Source organism: Notolabrus celidotus, chromosome 21, assembly GCF_009762535.1.
Source record: "Notolabrus celidotus isolate fNotCel1 chromosome 21, fNotCel1.pri, whole genome shotgun sequence".
Lineage (NCBI taxonomy): Eukaryota > Metazoa > Chordata > Actinopteri > Labriformes > Labridae > Notolabrus > Notolabrus celidotus.
The window spans coordinates 3,691,366-3,711,148 of record NC_048292.1 but is presented as its reverse complement, the minus strand read 5'-3'; positions in this window follow the sequence as shown (position 1 = coordinate 3,711,148).

The following is a 19,783-nucleotide window of genomic DNA, read 5'->3' as shown; positions in this document are numbered from 1 at the left end:
GGCAATAAAGAAGAAACACAAGAACTCTTAAAGCTGAGAGGTTTTCAAACTAATGTTTTCATCATGATGTGAAAATGTTCTTGATGAACTCTTAAAGTTTAGAAGACACAAAAGAGGACACGAGACAAGATCAAAATTATGAAATTGTGCAGAAAAGGCCAAATTTGGTGCATAAAAATTGTTCAGAACTCAGGAAAATAATTATTTAGTTCTTAAATTGTTGTCTGCTGGTCAGAAAAGTCTAAAAAACAACATGAAAAAGAAGTGTGATGAAATCCAGATTGTGATCCTGCCATGGAAAAATAATGATACAATATTTTTCCCACATTGCCCGACCTGAAAAACATTTTCCTCCAGAAGAAGATGAAGTTTACGTGGCTTGAAGAGACCTGAGGACTACCTAGTTACTGTTTTATTGAGAAAATGTTTAATATAATTGTTATCAAATAGAGATTTCATATATAACTTTTATGATTACTCAGTCTCAGTAGGATCCACTGGCCCTGAGGTATTCTGACAACATCAAATGTGGACCTCTTTGAAAAAAGTTTGGACACCCCTGCGTTAGGTGGTTATTTCACACATCATGACACAAATTCGTAGTCAAGCTGTCTTTAATAGCAACATTATATATATGTAATGTCCAAACAGCGATATCCGGTCTCAAAATATGAAGCCCATGCAGAAGTGTTATAAACTGCAGTTCCTTGGGCGTCCACTAGAGGCTGGCTGCAGAAACACTGGAAACCACATACACACCCATTCAAAGAAGACGATCTTTACAGAAGAAATTAACATGTTTACAGCCTGGAATAAAAAACAGCTTTGATCTGAGAAGCTAGTTTCTCTATCTGCAAACACTGAACGAGGGATGAATTATTTTATAACTCAGTATTTTCAAAGATATTAAATGTACAAGTTTTGCCCAAATAAGGGCATGGCTGACTTGATTGACAGGTGGGCACCCTGTAGCTGTTAGTGAGGAGGCTAAAGGCCCGCCTCTTTACCTCACACTAGCTCGACAGGCGTTAGGTTGTGTTCAGCATTTCCAATATGGCACCCGCCGACAATTGGCTTCAAAACAGCGCTTCAGGACACAACATCGACTAAAGCTGTGTATATAACCCTCAAGTATGTGATGTCACTGGTACTTCATAGATTTAGTCGGAGGTGTTTGGTTGGACATGATTTCTGCGACTCACAGGCCAGAGACAAATAACCTTCGTGGTCATGTAGTTTGGAGTTTGATCTCACTGAATTTCAAAACAAGAGAAATTCAGTAATACTCATAATCAACCCAGCTGCCAATAAACTCTCTAACCATGATTCATCCACTTCAGCGTGAGGGGATTTCAGCTGCTGATTCAGTTTCAAGAAAGCACAGGATGAAATGAAGCCTCTCTTCACCCACCAACACTTTACAACTGAGGTAGATGCATTTGATTCCAGAGAGGGGATTTTTCCTACAGCTTGATGTTTGACTCAGGTCTGGGGTCAAAGAAAACACTGCTCAGGTTAATGAGCAGGTAGAGGTGTGTTAAGAAAAATAATGAAAGCCTTGCTGATTACAGCTGAAGGTGTGTGGGCTGAGCTGAAACCTACAGCCAGCAACATCGACTTAATGTGTTGGTCTTTATGTGTCCTATTAAAGGAACTACAGCCAGCTCAGTCAGCATCACTCCTCAAAGACAGTTCATTATTTGCAATAATGTATATCTGGCGCTCTGTTCTGAGAGCTCCCTGCCCTTCCATGTGCGTATGTGGAAGGGCAGGGAGCGGGCATCAATAACAAAACATGTGACGCTGGAGAAATCTGATGGATTTGACACAATGGATTTGCTTATAAGTCCGATAATGGATGACTCCATTGTATTTGAGTCCAGGTTTTCATTGCTAACATCTATACCGACATACACTGTCTGTAAATTAGTGTTGGCCTTTTAAGAGTCCTTTCATACCAGCAGGAAAATGTGAATAGTTATGAAACCTTCACCCAGCTCTTGGTGTTTATAACAAGGCTGCTTTTTCTCACTGTCCTTGTGACATGTGTCTCTCTAGCCAAGCCTGAATTCAGAGAAACCTGTACCTGGAAGAAAGAGGAGCCTGACAACCAAGATCTCTGGCCTTTACATCCATTCGTAATCCATTCGCCCAAACCATTTCCCCAAGTCTGATAACCAAACCTGATAAAAGGTAGATAGAGCAGCATCTCTGTTAGCTGTGGTTACACAACAGTGTTGTCCTTTCCTCCTGCATTGGCCTTTTGTCCCAGGTGATGTGCTGATGAGCTGCTTCTCCCTAAAGGCACGCTATCTCTCAGGCTCATGGGTGAGCCGGCAAGATAAGATCATCGCCTGCCTGCAAGGGGGTTCTAGCCAGAGGCAAGGCTGGAGGCTGGTTTTTATGAAGTGTGTCCTTCCACAGAGTGTTTGTGTGAGAGAGGAAACAGAGAATCAACAAGTCCTGTGAAAATGGAGTCTGGGATTCAGCACTTGAATCGGCTTTCTTATCGTTTAATCCTGAAACTGTCTCCGCCAAGAATTAACAATAACAGCTGAAGTTTACATACACCTGAGAGGAAGCTATCGTGGTTTTTCAGGTGTCTTTGAGAGGCAAGGCAGTTTAAGCATGATGTAAAAGCACCAAAAAACTGCAGGTAGAAGGCTGGTTTGTTGGGTGAGTTTAAAAAAGTAGATTTTCATTCACTGCAGTCAGACCGGATGGTAAATTTGTTGGACAAGTAAAATATTCAGGTAAGTGTAAGTCAGATGTTGAAGGTGTGTATGCTCAAGACCACTAATTTCCCCCCCATCCATTCCCCTTTAAGATATATTAGAGTAGACAAAATGTTCCTAACTCAGCAGATATTAGGTGACACAAATGTTCAACTAACTTTTGAAATCATTGGAACAAATGTGTTTTATGTGGACTTGTAAACTGCTCTTATTGTATTTCCATGTTGTTGCTCTTGAGTGCATTTTATACTGTGAGTATTTTCTAACATTAAGAGAGCAGTCATCATTTCCTCCTTTCTGTTATTGAGTCACGCTGATCTTCTCTCTGAAGTTTCTAAAGAGAGTTTTTGTCAAACTTTTTTATTACAGACAAGAGAAGTTAAGCCGGATAGATTACAGAGATTCTGCCAAAGCTCATTTCTGAAGGTTGCTGAGATTGTTTGCAAAATAAAAGGATTGCTGCAGACTGTTCTACTGTGTTAAAGTGATTAAAGTAGAGGTTGAACTGTACTGTATGAGTAGTGATCCTTGGAGTTCGGATGCAAAGATATCTACTCACAAAGATGGGCAGGCAGCAGAAGCACAACCCCTCCCTTAACTGATGTTTCGTTAAGTTAGACCCACGATACTTCAAAGAGGCTTAACAGTTAGCTCCCCAACACGGTCTCAGCATGAGTCTGGTCCTGCTGGAGGTTTCTGCCTGTTAAAGGAAGTTTGTCCTTGCCACTGTAACTTGCTAAATGCTGCAAAGTGCTCTGCTCATGGTGGATTAAGATGAGATCAGACTGAGTCCTGTCTGTAAGATGGGACTTGATCTTATCCGGTCTTGATGTTGGGTCTTTGTTAATAATAGAACATTGAGTACGGTCTAGACCTGCTCTGTTTGGAAAGAGTCTGAGGATAAAGTTTGTTGTGATTTGGTGCTTTATAAAGACACCCTCCGCCATGCTCCCACCATCCATCATATCCATTGGAGTGACAATGGGTGGCGCTTGGGGTGATATAGCAGGAAAAAACAAAGAAGAGCCATTGTGTTAGAAGTACATTTGTTGTCATGTTTTCTGAAATGTCCTCACTTGGTTCTGGTACCTGTTGCAACATTAATAGTTGTACTGATAACCAGATGAAGCTTAAACTACTGTTTGAACAGTGTAAAACATGTATGTAAGACAAAAAGGATTGTTGCTTTTGTAAACGGTAAAGTTTCCATCGCCTACAGATGAGGATCGAAAAAGACATCTCAGATGTTGGATGATGGCATGACATAAGTTTAGATTGCAATGTTAAGGTTATTTATGACATGTAGTGCAGGCAGCATGAAAACAACAGGTTTGAGGACATCTTTCTTTTTTTTTTAAACAAAGTTTATTCATGAATTTTTCAATACAATAATAATAATGTACAGTGATGACATATACTGATTAATAGAATCCCCCACCACCCCCACCCATGGTAACATTAAGAGGGAATACAACTTAATATCAAAATATTACAATGGAATGAAATAAAAACAAATGAATAAACAATAATAATAAAATAAATAATATGAAATACAATACATAAATTGAAATAAATACCAAAGTTAAGAAAGTGAAATGTTATGGGTTAAAACAGTACACTATTATCTAGGGCATACACAAGCACTGAAACACACAAAAGAGGGGAGAAGCCGCATGAGCCAAAGGGGCGTCTCAAGGGTCCTTCCATTTTCATATGCCTCTTATTGCTTACATTGACATGAAAGGTTACTCATCCACAAAATTATCAGAGCCTAATACATCAACACGACTCAGAAAGGGCTGCCATATCAGTAAAAACTTGTTAGCTGATCCCCTGACAGTATACCTTATCTTCTCCAGCTTTACAAAATGTAACATGTCTCTAATCCACTGTTTAAATGTTGGAGGGTTACAGTCTTTCCATCTAATCAAAATTTGTCTTCTTGCTACAAGTGTGGCAAAAGAAAGAAAACTCTGTGTGTCTTTGTTCAAAATTAGGTGTTGTGTTGCCACACCAAATAGCGCTAAGAAAGCAGACAGTTCTAAAACTCTACCTGTAGTTTTGGAAAGTAGATGAAATATTAACAGCCAAAGAGGACATCTTTCTGTGAGGAGAAAAATAATATCCCCTAAAGTGCAATCAATTAAATATCAGGTATTTCATAGATGTTCTCAGAAACTAAAGCTAACGGGCATGCACACATAGAACTTGGAGCTTATTACAGTTTAATACTGACACACCTCAGAGCTTTTCAGGTTGTTAATTTCTCTGCTGCCTGCAGCAATGTACCAATTAAATTAGCTTGGACACTATTACTACAAGCACAATAATTAATTTGGGCATATTTCCTGCTTTTTTTTTTTTTTACTTAATTGTAGGAAAATTGAATAACGTCCAAACCTGTTGAGGATAAATAATAAAAAATATATATTTATTTATGTTTTTTTAATTAATTCTTTCTAATTATCATTATTTTGTTGCAGTGACATAGATAAGTGGTAAGGTTATGTTTTTATTTGATCCTTTTATTTATTTATTTATTTTTCTTTCCATCTTTTCTTTTTGTTTATTGAAGCAGATATACATTTTTCTGTTTTATGCATTTATAAAATTATGAAAATGTATGATTGTTACAAGAAGAAGAAAAAAGTAATGAAATGTAAAATATAAAAACCAGTTGAGGATACATGACCAAATATTTATATTCGTGTTTTTTAAATTATTTCTCTAATCATTATATTGTTGCAGTGACATAGATAAGTGAAAAGGTTGTTTTCATTTGACCTTTTTCTCTTCCATTAATTATTTAATTATTTATTCATTCATTTCTCTTTCCCTCTTTTCCTTTTGTTTACTGAAGCAAATACAACATTTTTCTGTGTTATTCAAGTATAAATTTCTGCAAATGTATGATGTTACAAGAAAATGAAAAAAGTAATACATTGTAACCCATAAAAAACCTGTTGCAGATAAATAATAAAATATGTATATTTATTTGTGTTTTTTATTATTTTTGTATTATCATTATATACTGTAGTTGCAGTGATATTGATAAGTGAAAAGGTTATCATTTATTTGACCTTTTTCTTTTCCTTTTATTTATTTAATTATTTAATTATTTATTCATTTTTGTTTGTTGAAGCAGATCTGCTTTTTTCTGTTTAATGCAAATATAAAATTCTATAAATGTATGATTGTTACAAAAGATGAAAATGTAATAATAAAACCAATTATACATCAATTTAAAAAAAAATTGAAAATATGTTGTTTATTTTTGACTTTTTGACTTTAGTGAAGTCATAGTTCCAACACAGCATTAATCCACTTGATGGTGATAAAAGAAACGTTCAGTTAATCATTGAAAAAGTTTTGTACTGCCACTCTCAAGACTTCTCACAGCAGAGGTGGAAACAGAAATTAGAGCTTCCATCAATCAGCCCCTCCTCTGTTTGTCACTCCTGAGTGAGTCTCCATGTTTTCTGGGGTAAACATGATTTCGTGCATTATGTGTGTCCATCACAGCAGGTTGCTGCTCTTTGCAGCCGTTATATAACCCGGCACCTCTCCTCTCTTATATAACCTCAGTGGAGCATCTCAGCCCAGCATTTTTTAATAACCACCCAGCTGATGTTGTGCCTGAAACCTCTTTTCATAACCCTGCTGAAAGAGGGAAAACTTTGATGCTGAGGATAAAGGAGAGTCCTTCAGAGGACGCTTCATTCATGGCTGAGTTTCACGAGTGGGCGAGGGTTTCTGAATAGGTCGGTGTTCAATCAGTGTGGATGGACAATGAAGAGCGAGTAGCTTCAGCTCTGCAGCTCGCCTTGTTGTTGAGTCTGCCTGTTGATTTCAGTCAAACGTACTTGTCAAAGTACTTCGACTTTTCCTGAGATTTCATGCTCCCGCCTCATTGGCTGGTTTCCAGAATAAGACGGTCTCATCGAACATTAACATGTTATTGTCATCACTCTTTCTTCTTCTCTCCCTCTCTTATGGATTATCTAAGAAGTTCAATGTGTGTTTGTTTTCAACTCTGAGATGAGTTCAGTCACAAGCGCTGTTGTAGAAAAAAATCAATATAGCATTATATCGTCATGTACTCTTTGTCAAACATGAATCAATGCACATGAAACAGAATCAGTTATGCAGTTGTACAAAACTAGAGATAATAAAGAGTCTCTAAGGGTCTGGATCTGAAGAGTTTTAAGCTGTAGGACCTTAAAACTCTTTAGTGTTATTCACAATATTAGAAAAGCTGTGTTCATAGATACTGTGAAGGATATGGTCATTGTCCAAAATCAGTGTGATTCATAACACCTACTGTGTTGTATCATACTGTGGCCTCTACATCGTGAAACATATCATATAGTGGCCTCTGCATCATGATACCTACAGTGAGTCCAGAAAGTATTCATACCCCTTCACTTTTTCTACATTTTGTTATGTTACAGCCTTATTCCAAAATGGATTAAATTCATTTTTTCCCTCAACATTCTACACACAATACCCCATAATGACAAAGTGAAAAATGTTTTGTAGAAATGTTTGCAAGTTAATTAAAAATAAAACACTCAAATATTGAATGTACATAAGTATTCACACCCTGTAATCAATACTCTGTTGAAGCACCATTGGAAGGGGTTATAGCCTCCAGTCAGGTATGGTGCTACAAGCTTAGCACACCTGGGTTTCAACCCCTCACTGAAGGTTCAGTGATCTGAGGAATGGACCATGCAGAGCATGGAGCATGACTCCTCTTCTGTGAACCTCTTTAGCTGACAGATCGCACCAGTGTTAAAGAGCACACCACCAGCTCCCTGTACTGGATGCACATGCATAGGTAGAAACGGTCTGCGAGGTGAAGTCTGACGTCACTTTTTTTTGGTTTGAATTTTGTTACACATTTAGTGGGGCAGATTTGAAAACGAAAAAGCAATGTCCTTTCCATTTTCATTGCAACTGTGTTACAAAATGTGCAAGCTTGAACATGAAAGTTAAAGGTGACATATCATGCAAAATTGAATTTTTAATGGTTCTCTACCTGAAATATGTTTCCCTGGCATGTCTACAAACCCCCCGAGAATGAAAAAAATCCATTCTGCCCCTGTTTTGATTTCTCCACCTTTCTGTAAATGTGTGTGAAACGAGCCGTTTCAGACTTCCGTGTTTTTGTTACGTAACAACAATATCCGGTCTGTCACGGAGTCAGAGCTCGGAGCTTGTTCAGCCCATAGACTGTATAAAATACAACTCAACCCCTCCTCCGTTTTTCATTACCTGCACAAATGTGTGCTAACAAGGAGCTTAGGAGGGAGGCATGCTAGTTGTAGGCTGTCTTAATAAACACAAAGGTCGGTTTTACTCCCCACGTCTGCAGATTTGAAGATCTAGTGGATGATTTTTATTTATCATGGATAAGTGCTAGCGCTAGTTAGCATAGCCACATAGCTACATGTTCGTAGCTGTGTACCAAGACACACGTCGACATACTGACAAATAAAACAACAAGAAACACTAAATCTGTGACCAATGGTTCAGAAAGGTCCTGCTGCAGGCGCCTCTCCGTCAGGATCAGATTCAGGATCAGATTCAGAGGGTTGAAGTAACGCGGGTCTGTGAGCAGCCGTGTATATTCAGCCAACATGTAAACATTAGATCAACGTGCTGGAGAGCCGAGGCCACACCCACTTCCTGAGGGGGCGTGGTCAGAGGGAAAACAGAGTGTTCTGAGGAGGACTGAAGAAGAGGGCTTTTCAGGCAGACCAAAATCTGATTTCAAAGTGTTTTTTTGAGCATAAACTTTAAAGACATGTTTTGGGGACCTCTTAGACCAATATATATTGATGAAAAAAGCGTGATATGTCACCTTTAAAATGAAAGAGGAAGGATTGCTTTTTCATTTTATTTTTGAGTAAAAAAAATGCGCATTCATTCTGAAAATTAAAAAGTATTTCTGTGAGTGCATTTTAATTTTCAAGTTTTCTTTTTAATTTGAATTATTATACTAATTTAGCGGGGCATTTTTTGAGAATTAAAAAGCAAATGTCGTTTTCTTTTTCATTTTAATTGTGTAACATAATTAGCATTGTTGAAGATGAAAATTAAAATGCAAATAGGATTATTGAATATTAATTTTATCAATGAGTCAAATAATGCGCACATATTCAGAAAATTAAAAAGCATTTCTGTCAATGCAATTTAATTATCAAATTAGCTTTTTCATTTAAATTTGGATACCTATATGCTTCCATAGATTTCGAGAGTTTCTCCCCTTCTTCTTTGCACATCCTCTCAAGCTCAATGAGGTACCACCTTGTTTGACTTTTTATTACCAGTGATGTATTTTTAGCTTCTCATCGTCTCGTCTCTGTCATGGAAGAAAAGGTCATCCACATTTATCACCATAAATTCAGCTGATAAAATAAACTCTCCTTTGTTTCCTGCCTGAATATAAGAAGTTAAAGGAGATATTATTAGTGGGGGAATAAACTCACACAGCTTCATGCACGCTCCTGGCAAAGTGACATGGACTGAAAAACTTGAGTGACTCATGACATAACTGAGCGCTGATGTTCAACCAATCAGCAACATTTCAGACATCCATGTGCACCACATACAAACAAACATCAGCTCCCCTCTACTGACTTGTCACGTCGTTTACCTAAGCGGAGGATCGCACTGAATGTTTGTGGAGTTCTCTGACACGCACACGCCACCTCACTGGAATATCCACAACCTGTGCCGATAGAGATTAACGCTGCAGTTTGCTCTAAATTGTGTTCAATTATAGCTCCGTGAGAAGTGGGGAGAGTCTCTCCAGGTCTAGCCAGGTATCCATCCAATAGGCCGGCCACCATGGCAACAGCTCAATCAAACAGGGTGAATTGCGGATGCCTGCTCGGGGAGTAATCTCTGGACTGGGGGGGGGGGGGGGAGGTGATCAGATTTAATGGTTTCATGAAAACAGGGGAATAAAAGCTCCCTTCTGCAACAACTATAAAAGAAGAAACCTGCGTTTCCTGCTCATGCACCTGTTCCTGCTCGCTTTAAATTAATCATTCATGTTACATAACATTCAAATGTTTTCTCAGGGGCAATATTTGCAAACAGCCAAGGGTGAGAGGCTAGGAGGCGATGTGAAAATTGAATCATCACAGCGGAGCAGAAAGGGAATAAAAATCAAATGTCATGAATTATATAGAGACATGTTTCAGTCCCATCTCCTGGCAGGAGAGAAACCGTCACACAGTTATTGATTCGTTCATCTGAAACGAGAATACATTAGATGCAGAGCGCACACTTGTGTCTCGGTGTTGCATGGATTAATATCGTCTCTCGCTGGGCAAAGTTTTATTCTGCATAATTTGATGTTGTGCAGAATTTAGCTTGAATGCGTTACATTTGAATGTTCTTTCGGCTGCAGTGAACACGCCGCTCTTATTTTGATAATCAGGTTTCAGCTGAGCCTCACTATGCTTTAATCAGAGAGATATGACTGCTGAGGCTCGTTGATTATCATGATTACAGCGTCCGAAGGTTACATTGGCTTTTCAAATGAGAGATCAGAAAAAGAAATAATTGGATGAAAGTGAAAAACAGAAGAAAGATGATTCAGAGTGAAACCACGGGGCGCTGAATTAGCTCAGTGGTCAGAGCAGGCGCCCCATGTACAGAAGCTGCAGTCCTCATTACACTGGACATAGGATCGATCCCTTAGCTGGATATAATTTGGTGCTCTCTCACCACATATCCTGTCTCTCTCTCAACTTGTCCTTTCAAAATAAAAGCATGTACAGAGGCTGCAGTCCTCATGTACAGAGGCTGTAGTCCTCATTACACTGGACATAGGATCGATCCCTTACCTGGATATAATTTGGTGCTCTCTCTCCACATATCCTGTCTCTCTCCCAATCTGTCCTTTCAAAATAAAAGCATGTACAGAGGCTGCAGTCCTCATTTACAGAAGCTGCAGTCCTCATTACACTGGACATAGGATCGATCCCTTAGCTGGATATAATTTGGTGCTCTCTCACCACATATCCTGTCTCTCTCTCAATCTGTCCTTTCAAAATAAAAGCATGTACAGAGGCTGCAGTCCTCATGTACAGAGGCTGTAGTCCTCATTACATTGGACATAGGATCGATCCCTTACCTGGATATAATTTGGTGCTCTCTCTCCACATATCCTGTTTCTCTCTCTCAATCTTCTTTCAAAATAAAAGCATGTACAGAGACTGTAGTCCTCATTACACTGGACATAGGATCAATCCCATGCCCAGATATAATTTAGTGCTGTCTCTCCACATATCCTGTTTCTCTCTCTCAATCTGTCCTTTCAAAATAAAAGCATGTACAGAGGCTGTAGTCCTCATTACACTAGACTAGGATCGATCTCTTAGCTGGATATAATTTGGTGCTCTCTCCCCACATATCTTCTCTCTCTCTCAATCTGTCCTTTCAAAATAAAAGCCCAATCAGCGCATCTTACTGAAACTCTATTTCACTTAAAGTATGCACATCCATCCAGGCCTGTGTTTTTATAATATTCTTTTAATAATGATGTGTTTTATTCTGTATTTTGTATCCCTAAGGAAGTGTTTTTTAAAGTGAGCTGTGGTTCCTCAGGAAGGAAACAGGCTGTTAAAATATTTAGCAGGTCTTTATATTGCTCTGATATAACCTTTATGTTGTTTGCAAGGGTTCTTTGGGAACAAAAGTTATGTTAGAACTCTTTATAATTTGAGAAAATGGATTTTTAATTTACAAGCAGCCTCCCTAATGTCCCTTAAACCTGCAGTCTGCAACTGAACAGTGGGCAGTTGACTATTTAACCAAGAGTCTTTGGACTGAGAGCATCTACAACAAGTTTCTTTAAACGTCCATGACATTAGAATTGAAATAACTCTTTTATGTTTGGATATTTATACCACTATTAGGTACTCAGACACATGTAGCTATTCAGGGATTAACACCCAAAGTATTCGGGTGATTATCGCCGACTTTATGATTCTGATTGGTCAGAATGCCACAACAACAGGGATCGATTCTCAACAGTTGTTTAAGCTCCAAAGAAGAAACCCTGAGCTGACGTCACATTGTGTTCATAGCTTTCTGAACTAATGGAGGCGTCTCAACTAACATTTCATGTGCATGCTAACGGCAAATTGATACTCTTTGTTCAGTGATCTACACCTATGCCTCCTACACTCTCATTTATGCTTCCTTTGGATGATATAACCTTCACTATCCACATACTTCCATGCAACCTTTAAATTTGGATGTACGTAGAACACTGCATCCACAAGAGGGCGCCACTCAGAGTCAAATGTTACACCAAAGAGTTTCTGACAACTTTGGCAACAGTAGAGGAGGTTTTGATGATGTATCTGTCTAGAAATTTGCGAACTCTGAATCCATTTAATACTTAACGATATGTGGGCGGGGCCTAGATAATGCAACATCGTATACATGTCCATAGGTCTTATCAAACTTGTACAATCTTTCCTCAAAACGATCCAACGTTTTCTAAGTGATCCTCTTCTTCGTGTTCTTCTTCTTGCTGGTTCGGCTTGAAGTGTTAGCTATGCTGCTCAGCACTGCCCCCTCAGGATTCCTGGTGGTACTGCAATGTTTCATCTGTATTCATATGCATCCAGAGAACATGCACAAAGAGTAACAAAAGGCTCCTTCTGTATCCATATGTGTGTTGGATGTAGAGTATAAATGAATCTTAGGATGTAGAAGTTGGTCCTAACTTCAAAATATGCTCATCGTGACAGATTTTCTAACAATTTAAAAGTTACTTTTCACCTAAGTTTCCATCTCTCCGAACTGAGACTCTAACTTTGACATAATTCCTGCAATTACACAATTTTGCAGCAAGTGTCCAAACGCTTTGAAAGTCCCCCTCCAGGAAACGTAACCCAAAAACCTCTCTGACTCACAGACGATTTTAAAAACACGGTATTACATCGAAAAGCCGAGCAGCCCTGCAGAGCTGCTAGCACGCCAGTGGACTCCCGTTGTGTCGGTTTCACACCAAAGAAACGGTCATTACGTCTGAAACCACTGGACACTGCTACTTTAGAAAAGTGGAAGAGCTTCAGCTTTCTTTTCTTTCTTTCTTCTCAGTCGTAGATTGTTTTGAATAGCATTTATTTTGTGCCTCTGATTCAAGGCTAATCAGAAAGGCAGCTCCTGACCTTGAATGTCAGACCACCTGTTTGAATACCTCAGCCGTCGTAGGATGCATTGTGTAAGACTCGGCTTCCTGCTGAGAGAATTAGATAACACCAAAAAGGTACGAGATGGAAGAGGGAAAGGGAGCCCATCAGTGCCACATCCCCTCTGCAGCTATTCAATAATACAACAAGAGAAAATGAACGACTAGATTGTCAAAGAAAGTCTGCTGTTTGGGCCGGAGCCGTGGGGAGAAAAGATATATGTGTTTGTTGCCGGGGAACATAGTCCTCTCTAAGCTGCTCATATGAAATGTGGATTTACAGGACTGCTGCTCTGGATATTAGGTGTAATAAGAAAGAATGCACAAGAGCAAATCTGTGACATGCAGACTCTCTCATATCCTTTTAAGAAAAGATTACTCCTTAAATCTCTGTTATTAAAACTTTGTGCATTTTAAAAGCAGAAGTCCATAAAGAGCCGATCTCTTGGACCTTCCCTTATTTAGTAATGAGCGTAATTAAAGCCATGCATCCTGAAGGCCCTGGTGGCCAAAGCTCCAGTGTTAATATGAATTAATTGTGACTGTAGCGAGCAGCCTCTGGTTGAGATAATGACTTCACCTGAGGGGTCCTGGGTGGCAGCCAGGCAGAGGTAATCGTTCTGAACATCCCTGTGAGGAGCTCTCAGTGCCAGATCAGACACCCAGGGTGTCCACAACCCCGGTGTGCAGCGAAGATGAAGAGGGGGGGGATCGACACCGAATGATTTCATACTGGGCTTTATTATGCAACAAGGAGCCATGAAGTTTGACCAACTCACGAAGCTCAGGTAGAGCTGGCTTCATATTTATCTGTGAGGAACATTTATTACTGTGAAGGTCCTCAGTTATTCGGGCTTGATCAGAGAAGGGTCCTCTAAGAGTCGTCAGTGTGCTAATGGAGGTCACATGGGGTCGTTAGCAGAGTCGTTGACCTAGTTCGTGAGGGTTGTTCATTTTCTTTGGTCATCTGTGGGTAATTGGGGGTTACGTAATAATAATAACAATAATAACTGGTATTTATATAGCGCCTTTCAAGAAACCCAAGGTCGCTTCACAGAGTCAGGTAGGGGGTCTGAGGGGTAGGTGGGGATAACACTGTCTAACGGGGAAAGGCCTTGAGGAAAAGGTGCGTTTCGACTGCCTTCCTAAAAGTGTCCAAGGTCGGGGCGCTGTGGATGTCGGGAGGGAGAGAGTTCCACAGAGTAGGGGCTGCCACACTGAAGGCTCTGTCTCCAAAGGTCCGCAGCTTAGTCCGGGGGATGGAGAGGAGACCCAGGTCCGAAGACAGTAGGTTCTGGGATGGAGTGTGTTGTTGGAGGAGGTCAGCCAGGTATTGGGGGGCGAGGGCATGCAGGGATTTGTAGGTGAGGAGGAGAAGCTTATAGGTGTGCGTGAGAACCCTGGCAGCTGAGTTCTGCACATATTGGAGCCTGTCCAGGGCATTGCTGGGTACCCCGGTACAGGACTCCATTGCAGTAATCCAGCCAGGAGGTAATGAAAGCGTGGATGAGGGTCTGGGCAACTGAATCGGAGAGAGATGGACACAGCCGGGTGGTAGAAGGCAGACTTTGTGAATGATTTAATGTGTGACTAGAAGGAGTGGGTGAAGTCAAGAATGACACCCAGACACATGATAATATGTTTAATGCAGCTTTGAACTCTCATCCCAAACGAATAAGGCCACAATCTCACCGGGGATCACGTGACCCTAGATGATGAAGACCTGAATGACACTCACATGTCTTTCAAACCAGCCCCATGTGGACACTTTGGGAACTGCAGTTTGTAGCGTTTTCGCAGTGGCTTCATTTCTCTCGTCTAGAAGTTAGCTCTTGGTATGAAAAGAGAAATGAGAGTGGCTTTTTATCAGGCGACCTATTTGGGATTTCTTTACTTTTGCGGCCGGCCTCTAGTGGACCCTCAAGGAACTGCCATATTTTGCCACACTGGAGGTTGTGGCTTGATATTGATTTGCATGCTTTAAATATTTTATGCTGATAAAGTGATTAAATAAGAAAAGATAAACAGCTTGACTCCAAAGACACAAGTTAAAGAAATGTAATTGCACCCTGTGTTAAATAGAGTGCATGTCCTCTGAGTGGGAGGATAAATACAGGTGTACCTGCCCGCTGTGATAAATGAGCCCGTAGGTGTCTCAGTGCACGGCCACATGGAGTGAATGTATTCTGGTAATTCTCAGTATTGATGTACGGGAAAGGGGAGAATTATCACGTCGTCTGTATCGGCTGATGGTTTGTGGTTACGAGGGAGCTCAGCGGTGAGAGATGTCTGACCGTCGTGGATGTGGGCACAGACCTGGCAGTTAACCTTTAAATGGTCTAATTAAACCGCAGAGCCATTAGGAAATCGGTGATTAAATCAGAGCGGCTTCACGAGGGCGATGAGAGATGCCTTTTTAACTGGTTAACCACAAATCACACGGGTGCCTTTAATAAGGAACTTTAAAATAGATGTATCTGTCTTTTGCAGGAAACTGATGAATTTGTTGATTACTTTATCTACATACAAACATACAGAAAACACCATCATGCACTGTGTTTTATAATACAAGCTTTATGAAAGTATGATTAATATTCTGCATTCTGCATCAGAATGTGTAAACAAGTCCGCAAAGTGTAAGAGTTCGCCCATTTCAGTGGAGGTAAAAAGAAAGACCACCTGTTCCTGAAGCTCCCCCTCAGGTATATGTAGCTTTAAAGTGAGTCCCAGTTCATTGTTGAGCTGTCTGTCCCACAATGGTACTGTTTGAGTTCATTCTCCCTGCTCACATAATGCCATTATCAGCCACAGCAGGCGGAGGTTTTCAGAGCTCTAAAACACCGCTGAGCACTGCCTACTGAGCAGCAAACAGCAGACAGGAGTCAGAGGCTGGCTGCTGCTGCTCCACACAGAGGGGCGTTTGAAAGAGAGAGAGGGAGACGAGAGACTCCCCTCAGGTGTTAGTATGAATCACAAAATAAAGCTCAGGATTGAAGTGATATATATCCAATATAATGTGCATTTCTTTCTGTAAAGTTTATATTAATATGAAAAATGTGCTTTTAAGTTATACAATTGGAAAGTTTTAGCATCACTTAAATAAATAATAAAATGATGAGGTGTTGTTTCAAATCATTCTTTGCCATGCCGATAAAAAGTACGAGTCTGTGTCAAATTAAACTTTGTGTTTATGAAAGGACTACCTGGACTCATACTTGACGATGCACTACACGTCTTACTGGAGGATACCTCTAGAGGGCACAAACGAGATCTCAGGCTGTATGCAACTACTGTAATCATGGGATGTAAACAAGAGATATGGCAGAAGCTTAGGCGACTGATGACCGGTGGACAGAAGTCACAATCAGCTCAGTTTTTCCAACATTTTCATCTGTGCTTTTACAGTCCCAGATTTGTTTCCAATATAGTTAAATCAATGCCACATGTAAATGGATATATTAAAAGTATGAACATATACGTGGAAAAGACTGATGAGCAGCAAAGTATGAAGTATGCAGCAGTTTTGCTATGTGCACAAAAATTGCACCGTTCAAGCGCCTGTTGCATGACATAGACATAATCCTCACTCACTCCCTCAGGGTGAATTTTCATTAACATTTCCTGCTCCCTCCTCACATTGGTTAATCCCAACATCAGATGCAAAGAGTTAGGATTGGGCTTCATCCTACTCTAACCCTTTTACAAGGAGGCTGGACAAGATAAAGTCCAGGTAAAGTCAGGGTGTAAAATGTTGCTGTTTGCGATCATGCATGCACATACACTGTATAAATAATGGACGTAGTATCCGTGACATCACCCGTCTGTTTCTGAAGCGCATTTTTTGAGGTCAATCGGCGGCGGCAGCCATATTGGAAATGTTGAATGCGAGCGAGTGTGACGTAAAGAGAGGGGTTTGAGCCTCATAGCCAACAGCTAATATTTCAAATGCTGAATGAATGAATGAAACTGAACCTTATCGAGGGCTGCCCTTTTTGGTCATTGCACCCCCCGTTTTCTGCCTTTCAAAATCAACTCCCTTTGTCCCAGTTGGTGGCAGTACTGCACCTCGACCTTCGTTTGTTAACCACTATTTATCGTAAGAAGAAGAAGAAGAAGAAGAAGAAGAAATCTTTTCCCCTGTTATTCATGTTTACACCAAGAACAAATTAGTTAGAAAACACAGCTGTGTCTTGAAAAGTGAAATAAAAGTGGAAGAAGAAAGCCACATAATGATCAGGCTTTCTTCAAAATGTAATTGCAACTCAAAACCAAAACCAATAAAAGCTGACGCCTCTGTCTTTGAGTGTGCTTTTGAAAAGTCTAAACACAGAGGAAGAGAGAAGCTCTTCATTCTAACTCAATACTTCCACTGCTGCTGGAGACTAAAAGCCTCTCTCCCACTCGAACCGCTCAGTGTCTCCTTGTTTTAAAAAGTATACTCAGTGTGCAGGCGGCCCTCTCTGGAGTGTGTAAACATAAGAAAATTATCCCTGTCATGTTGCTGCAGCTTTTAAATCAGCCAAATGGCATTCACCGCCAACAAATCCCACCTTCTGTGACTTGGAGTGTTGTGAAGATAATTAGCACAAAATGGTCTTTTTAGGAGTGTGTGAACGGGGCAGCCGGGGCGTCATTAAAGTGTTTAGTAACAAATTGATACCGCCTGAAACGTTGCTCCTGGGTGGTTGACACGGAAGGCAAGAAAAGGCTGGAGCAAAAACAAGAGCACTCCACTGAAACAACATCCTGAATGAGCAGAAACCCTCCCTTGTATAAAGTCACTGCAATTAGTGACTATGTAGAGATCAGCAGCTTAGAGACTCTCAAGACCAGCCTGAGACTACACTAGTGATTTTACCACAGTGTCAACAGGCAGAGGGGGAATGTGCTTTAATGCTTTGATGTTGAAAGTGATCAATCAATCAAGCTTTATTTATATAGAACCTGTCATACAAATCAAATGCAAACCAAAGTGCTTTACAGCGATTGAAAACAAGAAGCAAAAATAAATTAATGGCATAAAGACATATTAAAAAACAAAAATGGATTTTAAAATAGAGACTAATGCACAACAACAACAATAAAATATGTGTAATTAAAATGAGTTAAAGCGTCAAATTGATATTAAGAATATAAATAGTTCAAATAAATGAATTTTAAAATGGTAAGGATAAGAGTCGAAAATAAAATTAAGGCTAAAAATGTCAATAAAACTGAGTAGATAAAAATAAATAAATAAATAAATAAATAAATAAAAATAAAATAATAATGAATGAGTCACCATTGTTGTGGGGGTTTGACCAATCAGAAGCATTCTATTCTGTTGTGTTCCATTCTGATTTGATCCGTTCCATTCAATTCCATTCTAACACTTTTACCACAGTGTCAACAGGCAGAGGGGGAATGTGACGGGATGTAATCACGACAGTTTGCCAGCTTCCCTGCAAAGGAAAACCCAACAACAATCCTGATTTCTAAGCACTGGAACCTACAAATACATTCATACGTGAGAAACACTAAACAAGCTAACAAGCTAATGTTACCTGCTAGCTTGTGCTTACTGAATGCATGACAGAAGGATAGATTTTCACTCATTATTCATCATGAACCACACAATATTCTTACTATTTGTGCAAAATTTGCATTAAAAAATCTCCAAAAGTCACTGACATCACAAACACATCCATGTCCACTGGCTGAGTTGACAGAAGTGAAACCAAGCAGACAGCTAATGGCTCCATCCATCACTCAAAGTGAGCCACGCCCCTTATTATACATGCATCACTTTGAGCCTTAATATATGCTCAAGGCTCTCAACCATAGACTGTATATATAATGGACAGCGTCGCTCTGCCTTTTCCCATTGTACGGTTTTGAAGCCAAAATATCCTGTTCCAGAATGCTGACATCTTGTACATTTTCTGCAGCCAGAGTCTGCGCAGTAGGGAATTTGTGTGTTTCCACGGTAACAAGCTACACCCTACAGCGTACTGTCCTGAGGTCCTACGGAGTTTCTCTCTATGGCAGCTGTCAATCAAAGTGAACCCGGATGTAAAACCCTGTTTTTTAACCTCTAATAACCAACGAAGAAGAAACTGTTCAGAAAAAAGAGGCCTCTGTCCTATTTGGTGTCCCACCTTCTGGAGTGCCCAACCTCTCAGCGGCCCAACGGCATGTCTTAGCCTTTACAACTCTACTAGCTAGACGCCTCATCCTGTTCAGGTGGAAGCACACGCTACCTCCTTCCCTAACAGCTGGCTCAGGGAGATCCTCAGTCATATCCAACTTGAGAAGATCCGATTCTCACTTGCAGGATCAAGGAATTCTTTTGACAAGACCTGGAAGCCCTTCACCGAATACTTAGACAAAACAACTGTTCACCCAGATGAAGCTTAGTTGCCCCCCCTCTCTCTCTCTCTTCCCTCCTCTCCCCCTCTTCCTTCTATCTATCTCTAATGCCTTAATGTTTGTCTAGCTTTTCGATTTTTAGTCCTTTATTTATTTATCTTCCCTAATTTGGTCTGTCTGTTTTGTGTGGGTTTTTTTTGTTTCTTTGTTTTTATTTATTTATTCATTTTTTGTGTTTGTTTGTTTTTGTTTTTGTCTTTGTTGCCTTATGTAAGTAATGTGAGGTTTGGGTGGGAGGGGCTTGGGGTCATGGTCGTGAATAGGCCAGTAAGATTTGCTGTAATATGTTGCATTGAAATGCTGTCATTTGTGCACAGATTCTCTGTACCTACTTTTTTACACTGTCCAGCTTACATGCACTGTAATATCAAAATCAATAAAAAGAATTGTGAAAGAAAAAAGAGGCCTTGAACACCAA